General features: G+C 39.1%; 1 non-coding gene across 1 annotated transcript; it reads left to right on the top strand.

Annotated features, from left to right (window-relative positions):
• The first annotated feature begins 17,543 nt into the window (after positions 1 to 17,543).
• On the top strand, positions 17,544 to 17,650 carry LOC114229182 (U6 spliceosomal RNA). The gene has a single exon (XR_003615272.1). It is a non-coding gene; the product is annotated as a U6 spliceosomal RNA (small nuclear RNA).
• Positions 17,651 to 17,915: the final 265 nt, after the last annotated feature.

Raw genomic sequence — 17,915 nt, 5'->3', positions numbered from 1 at the left:
TTGAGCCTTTTTTTGTCTGCAAAGCTCCTGATTTCCCCTTCAATTTTGATTGATAGTCTTGCTGTATATAGTATTCTTGGATTCAGTCCTTTGCTTTGCAACACTTTGTATACCTCCTTCCATTCACTTCTAGCTTGTTGTGTTTCTGTTGAGTAATCATTTGACAATCTGATGGGTGTTCCTTTGTAGGTAACTCTCTGTGTCTCTCTTGCCGCCTTTAAGATTCTCTCTTTATCATTGATATTTGCCATTGAAATTATGACATGTCTTGGTGTGGGTCTTTTGGGGTTGATCTTGCTTGGGACTCTCTGTACTTTTGTAACTTTTATCTTTCCCATATCCGGGAAGTTTTCTGTCATTATTTCTTCAAATAGATTTTCTAATCCCTGCTGCTCTTCTTGTCCTTCTGGAAGCCCTATTACATGCATGTTACTTCGTTTCATGTTGTCCCAAAGCTCCCTTAGGCTTTCCTCCTGCTTTTTAATTCTTTTCTCCAATTGCTGTTCAGATTGAGCTTTTTTCTGTACCTGATCTTCTAACTCACTAATTCGGTCCTCTGCTTCTTGTAGTCTACTGTTGAAACTTTCCATGGTGTTTTTGATTGTAGCTATATCACTTTTCATTTCTTCCTGATTCTTGCATAAGTTGTTGATTTTCTCATCCATCCGATGTATAAATTCCACGACCATTACTCTAAACTCCTTTTCGGTCATGTTGCAAGCTTCAATTTCACTGATTTCCTTTCTTGGCGACTCCACATTTTCTTTCCTCTGTGAGTTATTTCGTTTCCCCATTCTGGCTATCACCAGAAAGCTCAAGCTTCTGTTTGCGTGGACCTGGGCCGTGTGCTGTGGGGACTTCGCTCCACCCGAGTTTCACTGAAGTGCTCTGACACTAGAACGTGTGGCTGCCTTTGGTTGGTGGGAACCAGACTTGCCCAGGGTTAGTGTCCCCAGTGTTCCGTGTGGTCTCGTGTGCACACTTAGAATCAGGGGCCCTGTCTGCACCACACTGTTGGTATGTGCCGAAAATGAGATCCTTAGCATGTGACAGGAGTCAGAGTTTCCCTGTTTCTGCACCAAGACTCGCGTGTCAGAGTCTCTGTTGCCTTGTGCGGTCTCTCGTTGAGAATCAGGGTCCCTGTGTGTGCATGCACCAACAATTGGGGTCGCTGGCCCTTAGTGTGAATGCGCTGTGAGTCAGAGATCCCAGGCAGCTGTGTCAGGCTTGCCAAATTCCCTGAAGTGGAGCTGCGTCCTGTGTGTGCTCTCTCTACTGAGCCAAACCGGCTAGGGCGCACACTCTTAATTTCCTGAAGGTAAGCTGGCTCCGTGCACTCTCCCGGAGTCCTGGAAGGGTGGCGGAGTCCATCCTGCATGCCAAATTCACCAAAGGGGAAGCCCCTCTGTGCAAGCACTAAGATTCCCCGAAAGGGGAGCTGTGACCCGCAAGCCAAATTCCCCCAAATTCTCCGAAGGGGAGCCCTGTGTGCGCACTGACAGATTTCCCCAACAGGGAGCTGCTTCTGTCCTGCGCGCGCCAAATTCCCTGAGGGGGAGCGAGTCCCAGTGCAAAGTTCTGCGGCTAGGGCAAGGGGCGGGTCTATCAGTTACAATGGCGCTATCTGCGTGCCTGCGGGAAGGGGGATAGGCTCTTTGACTCACGGAATTCTGCCGGGAAGTCTGGATTCTTGTTGTTTGTTGGTCTGAAGCTGTGATAGCAGTTCTCTGTCCCCAGTGGCTGCAGGGTCCTGGTTTGTGTCAGAAGCCAGGATCCGAGTCTCAGGCAGCTCTGTTTCTCAAGATGGCATGGTCTCCGCGTCCGCACCAGCCGCAGAGATGTGTCCGCTTTTTGCGCGGGGCTCCGCTGTCTAGGACTGCCCGGTTAGGCAGCCCCTTGGAAGACCTGCAGAATCTAACTGACCCTAGCTCATACACACACACACCACACACATCTACACTCTCCTCTATGGGTTCCTCACTCACACTCTCTCTCTCCCTACCTTCCTGCCGGTCGCCATCTTCTTTCTCCTCTCTGCTTTTGTTTTTTTTAATAAAAGGAAATTCACTTCTTAGATCATCGTTGAATTTGCATCCTCTTTTCTTTCTCATTATGTTAAAAATCTAAAAAAAATAATTTAAAATTATATTATAAATTATTATATACATATTACTTAAAAACACAGTAAGTAGGTACATAATTACATGAACATATTTTATTGTTAGTTGATAAATTAAATTAATTTGATTGTTATAAAGTAACTATATTTTAAAAATTATTTTAATCCTATATTTCTTTCTAAATAATAACAATACTAACTTGTATTATTTTTCCTCTGAATTTGCCGTAACGTAAGTCGTAAGTGTCACTTTCAAGGCTGGCGCTAGACTTTTTGCCACCACTATAAAATATAAATAATATGAGTACTGTCTGCTAAATTCAAGAAAATTTATGTATTTATGAAATAAATAAATAAATTACTTACCTAAATTATCTGAATAGCTGATTTGTAATGACATCACTTGTTTAACTAGCTTACTAGCACGCAGTACGATGTGTATCATCTGAGAGACAGTTACAAAATGTTTTCGTCGTTGCCAATGCCAAAAAATGCCATTGTTCATTAAGTCCAAACAATGGTGGTCGAATTCTAACAACTGATCAACAATGCGAACTTTGATAAGCAGTTCTCGATAATCAGTTCTCAATAATTATTTGTTATTATTATAGTTTAACATTATAAAATTAACAAAAATAATATAAAACTCATATCCTAGCTAAATAGCCACATGGCCGCCGAAAACCGTATATTCCCTTCCCGTTCTCCCTAGTTTGTCGTGCATTCTTTCCAAAAATCAGGACTTTTTTAAAATGCCGCAGGACGCGGGACAAATTGTTAAAAATCGGGACTGTCCCGCCAAAAGCGGGACGTCTGGTCACCTTAATCTTGGGCTACTCACGGAGTAGTAGCTCTTGGTCAGGGAAAAAAATATCCATCTGATTCCCGAAAAGCCAAACAGCACTACCCCCACCTAAAGCCCTGTCAAAACGAGATACTTGAGTGACTAAGATTGACAGCTGGCAGACAGGTAAAGCAAGCAAATTGGTCCTGTCTGCTTGCATCCAAGACTGTGCAGACAGACACAAGCAGAGGAGAGGTGGATCACTTGGAGCTTCAACATGGTGCTAAAAGCCAAAGACAGTGCCTGACAGTGGTCAGCACCTAACTACCTAACAGGAAGCCCAAAATTGGCAGACAGAACAGAAGAGTGGTGTCCCAAGTAGATCCCGGGAAAGGAACTAGGTGTTTATCTAAGGCAGTGATGGGCAACCTTTTGAGCTTGGTGTGTCAAACTTCGACAAAAAACTGAGCATAACTCGGGTAGTGTCACTTTGAGGAAAAAACTAACTCCAAGACTCTAGTCGCAAATGTTTCATCCTCAGGAGCAACAAATGTTTCATTCTCGGCATGCGGCCGCGTGTCATCAGATATGGCTACGCGTGTCAGTGCTGACATGCGTGTCATAGGTTCACCATCACTGATCTAAGGCGTCCCTTGAGATAAACTTTAACCGTGCAGGTGTTGGGACATTCAAGTAGTTGCTAGCGAAGAGGCTACTCTATGCAAGCAGGACCAAGGGCAGGCCTAGGACCGAAAAGACCAGAAGCTTTAATTTCAATTTTAAGCCTATGCAAAATGATTCAACTAACTGCCAGAGGAATTACACCACATGAAACATATGCAGTTGCAACTCACACAGCACTTTATTACTCACACAAGTTCCTGATGCTGCGGGTACAGGCTTAACAGGATCCCGGTGGCACTATCCTCTGGGGTCTGGCAGCTGGTCTGTTCTGGTCCAGATGCAGGGGGGCAGCGTTCCTCACCCGAGAGCTCAGACAAGTCTCGATCAGGAGGTACTAGCCGTTCTTCTGTCGTCGGGCAGGGAAAGGAGAGTGGAGCGGCATTGCTTGCCGGATTGACAAAAGGTTGTGCCTTTGTGGCTGTCTCGACAGGTGAACACCATTAACTGGCCAGGACCTATTTTTAAAGCCTGTTTCATACCCGTAGCAGTTCAGGTGGCTATCAATGAATTACGTCAATGCACACATGTTAATCTCAAACAGGGTAAGGGGCTACATGTGGTTATCTACAGAGAGTACATCATTCACACAAATGGTTATCTTAGCAAGTAACTCTGAGTCAGTAACTGAAATTCAAATCCTTATCTATGGAGTATACACGCTTCAGGGCAATGGGGAATGTGTCCTTAATATCACACTTTAAGTTTCAAGAAAGTTAACTTAAATATTTTAAAACCTTTTTAGCATTTTAGGCATTTTTAAAGCATTTTTAAACATTTCTATATATTACTAAACCAGGCCCCATGGAACATTAAAACCCAACCTGAAGCAAACAACACTTCACTTTTTTTTTAGTATTACTTTTTCTATTTTATTTTTTTCACCTTTTTTCTTCCTTGCTTCTCCCTTTTTCATCCTGTTTTTCTTCTCCTTTCCCCGCCTCAGTTTTTCTCTTTCTTTTCTTTTTAATCCTTTTTAAAAATTGATCTTCTGGCTGTCTCTGGCACACCCCACACTGAGGATTGAGCCCACAACCCGAGCATGTGCCCCAACTGGGAATCAAAATATGACCTCGTTCATGTGTCGATACTCAACCACTGAGCCATGCTGGCTGGACTGCAGATCTTAAAATATTCTCCAATAACAAAGTATATGGGGACCACATCAAAATAAAAAGCTTCTGCACAGCAAAAGAAACATTGACAAAATAACAGGAGAGCCTGCTACATGGGAGAACATATTTGCCAATGATACATCCAATAAAGGATTAATCTCCTAAATATATAGGGAACTCATACAACTTAACAAAAGGAAGACAAATAATCTAATTTTAAAATGGCCAAAGGACCTAAATAGATATTTCTCCAAAATGGATATACAGAAGGCCAAGAGGCACATGAAAAATGCTCAAAGTCACTAATCATCTGAGAGATGCAAATCAAAACAGCAATGAGGTACCACCTCACACTTATTTGTTGGCTATCATCAACAAATCAACAAACAACAAGTGTTGGCAAGGATGTGGAGAAAAGGGAACCCTTGTATACTACTGGTGGGAATGCAGACTGGTGCAGCCACTTGTGAAAAACAGTATGGAATTTCTTCAAAAAATTAAAAATGGAACTTCCATTTGACCCAGTAATCCCACTTCTAGGGATATATTCTAAGAAATCAGAAACACCAATCAAAAAGAATATATGCACTCCTATGTTCATAGCAGCACAATTACAATACCTAAGATTTGGAAACTGCCTAAGTGCCCATAAGCAGATGAGTGGATAAAAAACTGTGGTACATTTACACAATGGCATACTACACGGTAATAAAAAAGAACTCTTACCATTTGCAACAGCATGGATAGGCCTGGAGAGTATTATGCTAAGCAAAGTAAGCCAGTCAGCGAAAGATAAGTATCACATGATCTTACTCATATGTGGAATCTAATTAACAACATAGCTGATATACAAAAATAGATCCAGAGACATAGAAGCATCAAACAGACTGCCGAACCTCAGAGGGAAGGCAGGGGTGGGTGGGTGGGAAGAGATCAACCAAAGAACTTGTATGCATGTATGCATAACCCATGTTCACTGACAACAGTGTTATAAAGGCCTGGGGTGGGGAGTGGGGGTAGGCTAGAAGGGCTCAATGGGGAAGGGGAAGGGGACATATGTAATACTTCCAACAATAAAGATTTTCTTTAAATTTTAAAAAAGAAAGAAATAATGGAAGATCATCCAATAAAAATTAAAAATAAAAAACAAAGTAGATGTTTGACAGAACCTTAAAGCCAATGAAGAGGCTGAGGCATAAGAAATAAGAGCTTTCCTGCTGGAAAGGACGCAAAATGTACCAGACAACAGGACTGCCATTGTGATGCTTTCCCACAAATGTAAAGTAGGCAAAGGATGGGAACTGCTCAGGTTAGCTCTACATCTACATAGAAACCAAACCTGTGCTGCTTCCATCTTTTCAAAAGTGACTAATGTGGTTTCCCATCCTTCCTTTTGGACTCGGTGTTCTGTCCCCAAGGAGACTCCTGTGAATCCAGGCCATAGTGATAATTGCCTGAAATTGTGCACTAATGGCCTGAAACCCTGAGGATGTTTATTAAGTTATCTCTGTCATGCTCTTAAAGTTGGGTTTCAGAACAAACGTATTAAAGAGCAAATACAGGCTGGCAGCTAATTTTGTTCCTTGAACCACTTGGATATATGAATGTGTTAAATATAAACTTGTATACATATAAAGTTTATTTTATCCAAAAAATTGATATTGTTTATTGATATGTTCTTATTATTATAGTCTCTGTTGACATATTCATATATATAATTTCCTTTTCCCTTCTCTTACTACATTTCCCTTTCTCTTTTCTCTTTTTTCATTAGTCAATATTTTCCCTCTCTTTTCTTGCTCTTACTTCTACTAATTTTTTAAATTAGTTTTACTTCCTAATTTCAGTCCTATCTGCTCTCTCCACTATTCTCCTTTTCAATCAATCAATCAATCAATCAATAAATACTTTAAATTTATTTTTTTCTTCTTATCCACTCATTCTCATTCGCCCTCCTCTATACTAAATCGTGGTCCTTCTCCTATTCATTCAACTTCTTAAACTTATTTTCTGTAATTAAGCTTTGCCTCTACAGATTCTGCCACCCCCTTTTTTCTGGGTGTTTTCTGTTTGCACTTTTTCATTTATTTGTTGGTTTGTTGTGTTTTCTCCCCAAATTCTTAATTCTCTTTTGTTGTTTTTTTCTTTTTCTTTTATTCTTTCTCACTATCATTTTGCTCTCTTTTCTCTCTCCTAATTCTCTTTTTTCTGGTGGTCACTTTATTGGGGTTATAGGTGTCTCATATACATCTGTGTTCTGTTCTTTTAGTGTTGTGTCTTGTAGTGTTCCATTTCATGCTGTTCGGTCAGCACCTCCACAGTGGTTGGCACAATGTGGTAGGGAATAAGCCACATAACAAGACACCCTGCAAGGAGATTCTATCCATGAACAGGACAATAACATTCAAGACCCAACTACATCAAGAGAACCCAAATATCTCAAATAGTGGGCATACCTAGAGTACCTAGCCCAGAAGATCTGAAAGACTGCATTACTGTGTCCCACAAAACATCTGTTACATAAGGCCAACCCAAAAAATCTGGGTGGCAGAGCAGTTTGATCTAATACATAGACACAAATACAAAGAAAGGGCAAAAATGGGGAGATAGGAAAACAACCCACAAATGAAAGAAAAGGAGGAATTACCAGAAAAGGAACTAAATGAAATGGAGGCGAGTAATTTGTCAGCGAAAGAATTCAGAATAATGGTGGTAAGGATGCTCAACTGTCAGCATGAAAAATACATGTAACTCAAGGAGAATTATAAGGAGCTGACTGAGAAATACACCAACATAAATCAGAATCAACAGGAAATAAAGAATGGCATAGCTTCAATAAAGAACATCATGGAAGGTTTCAACAATAGACAGTAGACAAGAAGCTGAGAACCCAATTAGTGAGTTAGAAGACAAGGTAGGAAAAAAAAAACCATCCAATCAGAGAAGCAACTGGAAAAAAATTAAAAGCAGGAGAAGAGTCTAAGAGAACTTTGGGACAACATGAAACCAAAGAACATACGCATAACAGGGGTGCTAGAAGGAGAGGAAGCTGAACAAGGAATAGAAAATCTGTTTGAAGAAATAATGACGGAAAATGTCCCTGACTATGGGAAGGAAAAAAGTCACACATGTCCAAGAAGTACAGAAAGTCCCAATCAAGATGAACCTAAACAGACCCACACCAAGATACAGTATAATTAAACTTGCAAATGTTAAAGACAAAGAAAGAATCTTAAAGGCTGCAAGAGAGAGACAGAAAATTACCTACGAGGGATCTCCCATCCTATCTAATAAGGAAGGAATGTGCTAATTGACCATCATGCCCTCATAAAATGGCAGCACTCACAGCCAATAAGGAGGAAATATGCTAATTGACTGACACACTCTCAAAGATGGTGGCGCCCACAGCCACAAAATGGCAGCGCCTACTTCTGGAGTCCCCTAGTCCCTTCAGTCCCCCAGCCGCCCAGGGCTGCCCAAGGCTCAGGTAACCAGGGCTGGCCGAGGCTTGTGCTGCTGGCAGTGGCAACAGCAGAGGTATAATGGGGGCGCCGCCTTCCCCTGATCACTGGGTCACCTCCCGCCCCTGAGGGCTCCCGGACTGTGAGAGGGGGCAGGCCGGGCTGAGGGACCCCCACCCTCCAGTGCATGAATTTTCATGCACCAGGCCTCTAGTTAGACCAGGCGTCCTCAAACTATGGCCCGTGGGCCACATGCGGGTGTTTTTGTCGTTTTGTTTTTTTACTTCAAAATAAGATATGTGCAGTGTGCATAGGAATTTGTTCATAGTTTTTTTTTTAAACTATAGTCCGGCCCTCCAACAGTCTGAGGGACAGTGAACTGGCCCCCTGTTTAAAAAGTTTGAGGACCCCTGGGTTAGACTATAAACTGGTTTCTCAACAGAAACACATCAGGCTAGAAGGGATTAGCATGAAGTATACAAAGTGATGTAAAGTAAGGGGCTGAGTCCAAGAATACTCTATCCAGCAAGGCTAGCATTCAAAATTGAAGGTGAAATCAGGTGCTTTGCAGACAAAAAAAAAAAATCTAAGAGAGTTTATTACCACCAAACCAGCAATGCAAGAAATGCTAAAGGAACTGTTGTAAAAAGAAAGGGAGGAAGGAACACAGGCATAAAGAATAAACATGGCGACAAACAAGTACCTATCAATAATAACTTTAGAAGGTCAATGGGGGGGAAAAGGAGACATATGTACTACTATTTGTAATACTTTAAACAATAAAAAAGACAAATAATAATAATAACCTTAAACATAAATGGATTAAATGCTCCAATCAAAAGACATAGAGTAGCTAAATGGATAAGAAAACATGACCCATATATATGCAGTCTACAAGAAACCCACCTCAGAACAAAGGAATGACACAGACTAAAAATGAACATATGGAAAAAAATTGTTCTGATGAATGAAAAAAATAATAATAATAAAAATAAAAAAATCTGGGATAGCAAACTTATATCTGACAAAATTGACCTCAAAGTGAAGACCATAACAAAAGATAAAGACCACTTCATAATACTAAAGGTATCAATACAACAAGAGGCTATAACTCGCCGAGACCGGTTTGGCTCAGTGGATAGAGCGTCGGCCTGCGGACTCAAGGGTCCCGGGTTCGATTCCGGTCAAGGGCATGTACCTTGGTTGTGGGCACATCCCCGGTGGGGGGTGTGCAGGAGGCAGCTGGTCGATGTTTCTCTCTCATCGACGTTTCTAGCTCTCTGTCCCTCTCCCTTCCTCCCTGTGAAAATCAAAAAAAAAAAAAAAAGAGGCTATAACTCTTGTAAACATATATGCACCCAATACAAGATCATGGAAATATATATATTAAAAAAAAAAACTTCTGGAGGCTATCAAGGGGGATATTAACAGCAATACAATCATAGTAGGGGACTTTAATACCCCACCAACATTACTGGATACATCTTCTAGACAAAAGATCAGCAAAGATACAGCAATCCTAAATGACTCACTGGATCATATGGAACTAATAGACATCTTCAGTACATTTCACCCCAAAGCTATGGAATATGCATTCCTCTCAAGTGAATATAGGACATTTTCAAAGATAGAAGGACACAAGCTAAGTCTCTACAAGTTCAAGAAGATTGAAATCATATCAAGAATCTTCTCAGACAATAAAGGCATGAAATTAGAAATCAGCTATAATAAAAATGTTCAAAAACAATCGAATACATGGAAGATAAATAGCATGCTATTAAACAATGAATGGGTTACCACAGAGATCAAAGAAAAATAAAAAACATCTTGGAAACAAATGAAAATAAACACAAAACAATCCAAAACCTATTGGACACAGTGAAAAGAGTCCAGAGATGGATATTCATAGCACTATAGACCTATGTAAAAAAAAAAAAAAGGTAATAAGTTATTTAACCCTACAATTTAAAGAATTAGAAAGAACAATAAGAAAAGCCCATAGAGGAAGGAAGGAAATAATAAATATTAGAACATAAATAAATGAGATAGAGACTAAAATAAACAAACAAACAAAGGGACCAAGAACTGACCCTTTGAAAAGATAAACAAGATTGATGAACTGTTAGCCAGATGACAAGGACAGGTCTCATAGTCACCACCAGGTTGTCAGGATGCAGGGTAGGCTGTGGGGGGGGGGGGGAGACGGGGGGGGGGAAGGGGAGTAGGAGGGCTTTGAAAGCTTTATTCTCTCTCTCTCTCTCTCTCTCTCTCTCTCTCTCTCTCTCTCTCTCTCATTTCCACCTAGCAGTCAAGAAGGATGGACTCCCCCAAGATGCGTATGAAAGGCTGGTGGTTAGACTTTGAAATTTCATCAGGGAGCGAAAACTGGGCGATTTAGGAATTTCCTTGAAGTGAACATGCCCCCTCACTGTGCCCCTGCAGCTGCCTCCGCCGCCACCAACACAGCCTGGAAATATCTCTAAAGGGTAGATAGTAATAGAAACAGGAATGGTAAGCATTGCAACGTGTTTTCTGGGGTTTTGCTTGTTTTAGAGACCTATAAATTTATAACGCTGTGATAAGCTTGCAACTTCACCAGTGTACTGTAAACTATGTAAATGTGGAATCATGATAAGAATGTACAATTGTATGTGGGCTGTACATTAAAATGAATGAACGAAAAAATAATAAATAAATAAATAAATAAATAAATAATAAAAACAAAGACAGAGGGCCCAAATAAATAAAATCTGAAATGAAAGGGGTGAAGTAACAGGTGATGCCACAGAAATACAAAGGATAGTAAGAAAATACTATGAGCAAATATATATGAACAGACTGGACAATGTGAATGAAATGGAAAAAGTTCTAGAAAACTACAACTGTCCAAAATGAATCAGAAAGAATATAAAAACCTGAACAGGCCAACAACAATTGTTGAAATTGAAGCAGTAATCAAAAAATTCCCAGTAAACAAAAGCCTCGGTCTGAATGGCTTCATATAGGGAGTTTGACCAAACATTCAAAGAAGAAATAACACCTATCGTCCTCAAACTATTCCAAAAAAAACCAAGAGGAAGGAACACTTCCAAACTCTTTTTATGAGGCCAGCATTATCCTTTTTATGAGGCCAGCATATTCCAAAACCAGAAAGACACTACAAAGAAAGAGAATTACAAGCCAACTTCCTTGATGAACCTAGATGCTAAAATCCTCAACAAAATGTGAGAAAATCAGAACCAGCAATACATTAAAAAGATCATACACCATGACCAAAAGTGGTATTTATTATAGGGATGCAAAGTTGGGACAATATTCACATCAATAAACATGATACATCACATAAACAAATTGAAAGACAAAATTCACATGATTATATCAATAGATGCAGAAAACCATTTGACAAAATCTACCACCTATTTTCAATGAAAACTCTCATCAAAGTGGTAATATGGGGATCATACCTCAACATAATAAAAGCCATATATGACAACCTACCACCAATATCATACTCAACGACCAAAAAAATAAAACCATTTCCCATCAGAACAGGAACAAGACAAGGATGTCCGCTTTCACTACTGTTATTCAACATAGTACTGGAAGTCGTAGCCACAGTGATCAGAAAAGAAAACATAAAAGGCATCCAAATTAGAAAAGAGGAAGTAAAACTGTCGTTATTTGCAGATGATATGATATTGTACATAGAAAACCCTAAAACTCCACCAAAAAAACTACTAGATTTAATCAATGAATTCAGCAATGCAGCAGGATACAAAATTAACACCCAGAAATCAATGACATTTTTACACACCAATATTGAATTCTCAGAAAGAGAAATTAAACAAAGAATTCCATTTAGCATTGCAACAAAAAATTAAGACGCATAGCAATAATCATAACTATTCAGGTAAAAGACCTATACTTGAAAACTACAGGAAAATGAAAGAAGATATAGAGCAAGACATAAACAAATGGAAGAATATACTGTGTTCGTGGATTGAAAGAATTAACATCATTATTATGTCCATACTAATCAAAGTAATATATAGATTCAATGTAATCCTTATTAAATTACCAATGACATATTTCAAAGATCTAGAACACATTCTCCAAAAATTTATATGGAACAAAAAAAGACCCTGAATAGCCACAGCAATCTTGAGAAAGAAGAACAAAGTTGGAGGGATAACAATACCAGATATCAAGTTATACTACAAAGCAATTGTACTCAAAACAGCCTGGTACTGGCACAAGAACAGGCATATAGATCAGTGGAACATAACAAAGAGCCCAGAAATCAACCCAACCCATTATATTTAATTGATGTTTGAAAAAAAGAGGCAAGAACATACAATGGAATGAAGGCAATCTCATCAATAAATGGTGATGGGAAAATTGGATAGGTACATGAAAAAAATAAAACTAGACCACCAGTTTACACCATATACAAAAATAAACTCAAAATGGATTAAAGACTTAAATGTAAGGCATGAATCCATAAAAATCCTAGAAGAAACCTTAGGCAACAAAATTTCAGACATATCTCATAGCAATATGTTTATGGATAGATCTCCTAGGACAAAGGAAACTGAGAATATAAACATATGGGACTACATCAAAATAAACAGCTCTGCACAGCAAATAAAACCATCAACAAAATGAAAAGTGAGCCCACTGTATGGGAGAACATATTTGGCAATGATACATCTGATAAAGGGTTAATATCCAAAATATATCTGGAACTCATACAACTGAACAAAAGAAAGACAAACAATCCAATGGGAAAAAAATGGGCAAAGGACTAAAGTAGACACTTCTCCAAAGGAGACATACAGATGGCCAAGAGATATATGAAAAAATGCTTAAAGTCACTGCTAATCAGTGAGATGCAAATCAAATGACAGTGAAGTATCACCTCACACCTGTCAGTATGGCTACCATCAATAAATCAACAAATGACAAGTATTTGTGAGGATGTGGAATAAAGGGAACCATAGTACACTGCTAGTGGGAATGCAGACTGGTGCAGCCATTATGTAAAACAGTATGGAGTTTACTCAAAAAATTAAATATGTAACTGCCTTTTGATCTATTGATCCCACTTATAGGATTATATCTTATGAAACCTGAAACACCAATCAGAAAGAATGCATGCACCCCTATGTTCACAGCAGCACAATTTACAATAGCTAAGATCTGGAAACAGCCCAAGTGCCCATCAGCAGATGAGTGGATTAAAAACAGTGGTGGTACATTTACACTATGGAATACTATGCAGCAATATAAAAGAATGATCTCTTACCCTTTGAGACAGCATGGAGGGACTTGGAGAGTATTATGCTAAGTTAAATAAGCCAGTAAGAGAAAGACAGGTATCACATGATCTCACTTATATGTGGAATATAATGAACAAAAGAAACTGGTGAACAAAATAGATACAGATACACAGAAACATTGAACAGACTTTTGAAACTCAGAGGGAAGGCTGGGTTTGCTGGGCAGGAGGTAAGAGATCAACCAAAGAACTTGTATGCATATATGCATAACCTATGGACACAGAAAATAGAGTGGCGAAGGCCTGGGGTAGGAGGCAGGGGCAGACTTGAATGGGTCAATGGGGGGAAAGGGGACATACTAGTATGTAATACTTTCAACACAAAGATTTAAAAAAATAAATTAATTAATTAATTAAATAAAGTAAAATACTATAGTAAAACCACAGAAGGCACACTTTATTTTTATTTTTTATTTTTTTAAATATATTTTTATTGATTTCAGAGAGGAAAGAAGAGGGAGAGTTAGAAACATCCATAATGAGAGAGAATCATGGATCGGCTGCCTCCTGCACACACCCCACTGGGGATCAAGCCCGCAACCCTGGCATGTGCCCCTGACCGGAATCGAACCTGGGACCCCTCAGCCCGCAGGCCGACGCTCTATCCACTGAGCCACACCGGCCAGGCTATTTTTTTTAATATATTTTATTGATTTTTTACAGAGAAAGGGAGAGGGATAGAGAGCCAGAAACATCGATGAGAGAGAAACATCGATCAGCTGCCTCCTGCACACCCCCTACTGGGGATGTGCCCGCAACCAAGGTACATGCCCTTGACCAGAATCGAACCCGGGACCCTTGAGTCCGCAGGCTGATGCTCTATCCACTGAGCCAAACCAGCCTGGGCCAGAAGGCACACTTTAAACTAATATAATATTGTGTCAATTATAATTAAAAATATTCATTTTTTATTACAGAAGGCAGAAATTGAATAGAAGACAAAAATAGAAACAAAGAAGAAAGAACAAATAGAAAACAATGACAAATATGGTAGATATTAATTCAACTATATCAATAATTTAAGTGTCAACAGTTAACACACCAATTAAAAGACAGAGATATCATTGGGGATTAAAAAGTAAGACCCAAGTAACTATATATTTTCTAAAAGAAATACACTTTAAGTATGAATACATATGTAGATTAGAAGCATATAAAGTACAGCATAGGGAATGTAGTCAGTAATCCTATATAAAAAAAGGCCAGTGACTGAAGGGCGGAATGACCAGAATGACTGGTCAACCAGTTGCTATGATGCACACTGACCACCAGGGGGCAGAAACTCAATGCAGGTGTTGCCCCCTGGTGGTCAGTGCACTCCCATAGTGGGAGCACCGTACAGAGGGCAGGTCTAGAGCCGCTCGGCTGACCGGGATGAGCGGCGCTCCCACAGCGGGCTGATCCCCGCAGGCCACACTCCCCACCAGTGCATGAATCCTTTGCACTGGGCCTCTAGTATTAAAATAACTATGTAACTATGTATGTTGCCAGGTGGGTACTGAAATATCAGGGGGAACACTTTGTAAAGGATGTGGTTGTTTAACCACCTGCTGTATACATGAAACTAATATAAAATAAAATTGAATGTAATGTGTAATTTAAAAATAAAATTTTTAAAAAGTAAAGTGATGGAACAAGATATACCATGCTAACACTAATCAAAAGTAACCTGGAGTGGCTATATTAATTTCAGACAAACCTGATTTCAGAACAAAGAAAATTATCAAGGATAAAGAAGGGTATTACATAATGATTAAGAGGTTAATTCTCCAAGAAACCTTAACAAAGTTTAATGTGCATGCACTGAACAACAGAGCATCAAAATATATTAGGCAAACACTAAAGAATTGCAAGGAGACAGAGATAAATCCAATATTATAGTTAGAGGCTTGAACACTCTATCAGAAACAGACAAATCTGTTGGCAAAAAAATTAGTAAGGGCATAACTGAACTCAATGGAACTCAACCAACTGGACATAATTGAAATCTACAGAATACTTCTAAAACAATAAATTGAGAAGAAATAGTAGAAAGGGGTTGAAGATGTGGAAGTATGTGGGGAGTGTTGATCACATAAATGTATGAGGACACAGAATAGAATGCTCAGAACAGGAGAAGTTATACCTCCTCCACTGAGACAAAAGGAAAGCGGAGGTATTGGGTTCATATAAAATTGAGGTTATAGATGCTGAAAGTGGAAGTTAAGGGAGGTACTACTTGATTATCTTCATGTTTCCAGTGAAATATGAGACAAAGTCAACTTCCATGAATGAGAGAAGAGAGAGAGTAGAATATAGGGATTAAGAAGAAAAGTAGAAATGTAAAATAGCCACTAACAAACAATAATGAGCTACCCAGGGACATGCAGAAGGATTGCTGGGCAGCTCAGTGGAGGAGGGAAACCATAAATTTGTATTGGCTCCAAACTTCAGTGTTTGAGTGTGTACATGTGTGTGTTCCAACAGCCTGAATATTGAGCAGATAAATTGTGGGAACTTAGACTTATCCTAGGTTGCAGCTCTATATGGTTAAGTATGGCAAAGGGAGTAGGGAGTGTGGTGAGAATGAATGAAGTAAGGCTCCCAGCCTTAAGATTGACCCCTGGGAAACACAAAAATGTAAAGAGTAAACAGAAGAAGAACATGCAAAGGTAAATGAGAAGGAAAAGCCAGAAGTCAATGGTTTTACAAAAGAAACAGTCTTGCCCAGCCAGTGTGGTTCAGTGGTTGAGCATCAACATATGAACCAGGAGGTCCTGGTTCTATTCCTGGTCATGGCATATGCCTTGGTTAGGGGCTCAATCCCCAATGTGGGGCATGCAAGAGGCAGCCAATCAATGATTCTCTCTCATCATTGATGTTTCTATCTATCTCTCCTCTCCCTTCCTCTCTGAAACCAATAAAAAAAAGAAACAGTCCTGAAAGCTCCAGCATTTGGAAAGCCTTCTGAGATCATGTTGTCCAAACCCTTAAGTGTGGCAGGTGAGGAAAGAGAGGCCCCAAGAAAGTAAGGAACTTGCCAAGGTTCATGGTAATTATTGGCAGAGGTGGGACTAAAATTCAGGTCTTTTAACTCTGTTCCATGCTCTTATTTACTCTGTGGCACTTGATTATCTTTTTATCTCTTATTTTAAAAGTAATATATGTTTCTGTAGATAATTTAAAAATTTTTTAAAAAGAGTAAATTTTTAATACTTTATAATGTTACCACTGACTGTTGTCATATGTGGTAGTTTTAAAACAAATTCAAAAATTCACATTTAACCCATCAAGAGGTGGAATCTAGTTCCCCTCCTCTCGAAATAGGCTAGCTTTAGTGACTTGCTTCTAACAGAATTTAGTTTATGTAATTGAATGCTACATGACTCCTGATATTAGATCATAAAATCAATAGTTTCCACCTGGCTCTCTCATTCTCAGAACACTTGTTCTTGGAACATAACTGTCGCAACTTGAGGAAACTCAGACTACACAGATAAGCCACATGTAAGTGTTCCAGCTGAAAGCCTCAGCTGAGTTCCTAGCCAGCAATCAGCAGCAACTTCCAGATATATGAATGATGAAGTCTTTCAGATTTCTCCACCTACAGCCATTGTCTGACTGCAACTTCATGAGATATTCTGAGCAAGAATCATGTAACTGAGCCCAGTCAATCATCAGTCTTGAAAGGTAGTAATAAATGATTGTCATTTTACTTTACTGTTTGTTACACAGAGATCATTTTATTAGGCACATAATATCTGCCATATACAGCATATTTAACCAGTCTTCATTGTCAGACATTTATATTATTTTCCCATTTTTCACTATCACAGAAAATGCTGCAGTGAACATTATTGCATCTATGCCTTTTTAAGTATGATTATTTTGTCATTTGAATGACTAAAGCAACACAGGTTAAATGAAACAATTCAAATACAAAAGTTAAAATGATATATTTTACCACTCCCCCTCCAAAGCCATCACACAAATGAAGCCACTGTTGAAAATCTAGTGTGAATCCTTACATTCTTTCTCCACTTACACATATAAAAACATAGTGTGAGTGCTTGCTTCAACAGCACATATACTAAAATTGGAATGATAAATAGGAGATTAGCATGGCCCCTGCACAAGGATGACACGCAAATTCATGAAGCGTTCCATATTTCTTAAAAAAAAAAAATAGTGTGAGTTTATTTTCTTTCCCAAAAATGAAGTTACTATAGCCTTCTTTTTTACTTAACACAATGTATGATGGACAGCCTTCCAAGTCAATGTGCTTTATTCCTTCCAGTCCATGTTATTGATACAACATAACTTATATAACTAGTTCCCTATCAGTGGACATTTAGGATGTTGCTATTGCAAATAATATTACAGCAAACAGAGGGAGAAAATGAAAGCTGAATAGGCAGCAGTGTCATGCACCTCCTCC

Source organism: Eptesicus fuscus, chromosome 1, assembly GCF_027574615.1.
Source record: "Eptesicus fuscus isolate TK198812 chromosome 1, DD_ASM_mEF_20220401, whole genome shotgun sequence".
Classification (NCBI taxonomy): domain Eukaryota; kingdom Metazoa; phylum Chordata; class Mammalia; order Chiroptera; family Vespertilionidae; genus Eptesicus; species Eptesicus fuscus.
Note: the sequence above shows the minus strand (reverse complement) of the source record. Positions and strands in the feature narration are given on the sequence as shown.